Genomic DNA, 3045 nt, shown 5'->3' on the forward strand with positions numbered 1-3045 from the left:
TAGCCAATGGCTAAAGAGTAAAGTACTACGTAAACCAGTAGAGTACTACGTAGCAGCTCCGTGCCAAAGTTATAAAAGCAACGAGCGTCTCGGCCACGCCTTGTGGCGAGTGGGAGTTGGATTTGCAAGCGAGTGTAGGAGGTCAGCGGTAGTTCAGCATTAGCATATAGCATTAGCATATCCTAGTCTTTAGCATATCTTTTAGTGTTATAAATACTTATTTAGTGTTAGATTTGGCTGTTGGATATTGTAGTTTAGTTAGTGTTTGGCTGTTAGTGTAATTGGGAAAGTATTTCGGGTTTAGTGTTCCATATCGTCTTAGTATTGGTGAGTACGTGTAGTGTAGTATGCTTGCGGTGACTCTGTGGGCATTTTACCCGCGATTCTGCACGCCTCCGTTTGAAGAGGGAGGCTGCCCACTGTGGCTCTTCCGCGATTTAGATGCAGCCCACCGACTCTGCTCCCCCACCACGGCGGGCTCCAGTCTGAGGTGAGTCAGCTAAATAAACGTTTTAACATCTTCTAAAGACAATTCCCTACCTAAATGCAAAGTCTGAGAGACGTGGTTCACTTCCTTTAGCTAGTCAGTCGGCAATTCTGCTACAGTGTCTCTAACTAACGCTGCACTAGTTGACAGACATCATTACAGCGTGAAATCCAGCTTGTGAACAGGTTCTGTGAGGAATTCTGTTCAGGAGGTCGCATTTCAGGCTCTCCACATCATATGTGACGGACTTTTACGTTATAACAACGATCACACACTAGGAATGTTATAAAGCGCCTATATAGGAGATTCTTTTGTATATTATCTGACTTTATAAACTCCCAACAACAATGTGCTTCTATTTTTTTTTTCAGGCTAAATCTACCCAAGACACTGGCTGTCAGACTGATTTAGCTGCATGAATGTACTTTTCCAGGCTGATGTGAAACCTTCCCTGTAGCAAAGGTGAATTATTTTTAATAATCTTCTATGTAAACATTTTATTATCACCTTCTAGTTTTAATTTGTTTTACAGATTATTGTTACACGGGATTTTATGCTCTTTTAAACATTTATAAATGTGCTGCTTCTTTGTTTTTGTACATAGCCAGCCAGAATGGAGTTCACAGCCGCAGTGTGTCTGGTGACCCACGGGGACCATGATGAAAATTCATCTTCCAGAAGGTCCCAGAGCGTCCAGACCCCCTGAAAAGACCAAGATGTGAGGTGTCTGCTGTTGATTCCAGCTTCCACCTCAGTGACAGTGCAAGCTCAGTGAACTGTTCAAGGTTAAAAAAAAATTTAAAAATTTCAGAATTTTTAAGATATTAACAATTAAATAAGTATGTGATTACATCATGACGGAGGCTACTGATTCTGCCCCTGTGACACTTGGTGGTGACGTGTGAGCTGATTCTCCTGGAAAATAACTTTTACATTAAATATTTTGTTTTTGCTATCAAAAGTAAATTAACTAATAACCTGCATTATTGCAAGACACTCAGCAAAATATGGACTCTACACCATGAGGCATGCACACATTAATATTCTATAAGAGCACATAAGGTGAGCAACACCACATATTGTACACTGTCCTGAATTTGTTTTCTTTCTGCATCTCATTAGCCTGGCTGATCACCTGATAACCCCTGTCATCTGGTTATGACAGCATGAGGATGTCCTCACACACCTGTAACCTATCAGCTCATCCTGCTGAATAGAGAGAGAAGAGACCACACCACATCTCCTGTTCCTGGAAAGCCTTCAGCCATCCTTCGATGACTGAGAACCTCCATCAGCTCTGTCTCCTGTCTGCCTACAATTATTATAATAAATATTGTGTTTGACAAGTTTTTTGTGCTGCCAAATATCTCATTTAGATTCGTTTTGATATTTTAATGGATATTTATAAATTACATTGAATATCACATTTTTGTTGCATGTTTAACTAGCTATTGTGATTAATTAAACTAGCACCTCACTGTTAAAAGCTCGTTCTAATTTCAAGCATGTTTAAGTATTTATGGACATGAACAAAAACAGGAAATATATAAATTGAGATTTATTTAATTAATATAACAAATAAGGGGGAAAGAGTCATTGAAAGGCACGTTCTTCTGAAAGTTCCTGATCCTGATGACACCAGCAGAGGAGACCAGCTGCAGACACCAGAGGACCTAGAACCAAGAGAGCAGCTGTTATCAGTAAATAAATAAAGAAATCAGGGCAGTTTTAGTGGGCTGAACACATTACAGAATAATTTTCTCATGGGGTATTTTCATAACTTTATATGCAGTGGACTGTAACTTGAGCCCAGAGCTACCGGAGAGCTGCTATCCAGCATGTTTCAGTGGATTTTCCTGCTTTAACAGGTTAGATTAGCTGTTAAGCAGCTCAGCTATTTGTTGCTGATTAAAACCAGGTGTGCTGAAGCAGATAAACCTCTAAAACATGCTGAATACTAGCTTTTTAGGGCCGTGGAGACAAACCCTGCAGCTAATCCAATGCTATGGCTAACGGCTACTTACCTTTCAGAGGTGATTCTGTTGGGTCGGTTCTGGGAGTTTCAGGCAACTCACAAGCTCAAAACAATAAGACTCAGGTCCGCTTGTCTCCTCCAAATAGACTTGGTCCCTTTCTTCTCGAGTGTCTGTGTAAGGAGGGGGAGAAACGTCCTCCACTTCTAATAACTGCTCAGAGTGAAGGGAGCTAGCTTCGTCTAGTTAGCCATCGTCTTCGTCACTGCCGCGGCTCCGCCCTCTCGGTCCTCCAGGCAACGCCTACTAATGTTGCATTTTTTAAAATTGATACGTGGGTGGAGAAGGACTCTGAGGCTCAATTGACCCGCTCTTTAAATTGACACCAGATCCGGTGACCTTTGGGACATGGTTTGACCCCCTTAGGAAAGTGCTATCATCATGAAACGTTCAGATCACTTACAACTCAATAGATTCTACCTTCCTGTAACGTTTCAGCCTGATTGGACCTTGTTTTCACACAAATGAACCCAGAATGATGTGAAATTGTGCTTCGTGCAACATAATTCTGGGTGCCATTTAAAA

At 41.3% G+C, this 3045-nt stretch overlaps 1 long non-coding RNA gene across 1 annotated transcript; it reads left to right on the forward strand.

Moving 5' to 3' along the window:
• The first annotated feature begins 436 nt into the window (after window positions 1-436).
• Window positions 437-2516, forward strand: LOC129156041 (uncharacterized). The gene is made up of 3 exons (XR_008560247.2): window positions 437-949; window positions 1092-1272; window positions 1610-2516. It is a non-coding gene; the product is annotated as an uncharacterized lncRNA (long non-coding RNA).
• Window positions 2517-3045: the final 529 nt, after the last annotated feature.

The sequence above is a fragment of the Nothobranchius furzeri genome, chromosome 14, assembly GCF_043380555.1.
Source record: "Nothobranchius furzeri strain GRZ-AD chromosome 14, NfurGRZ-RIMD1, whole genome shotgun sequence".
In the NCBI taxonomy this organism is placed as follows: Eukaryota; Metazoa; Chordata; class Actinopteri; order Cyprinodontiformes; family Nothobranchiidae; genus Nothobranchius; species Nothobranchius furzeri.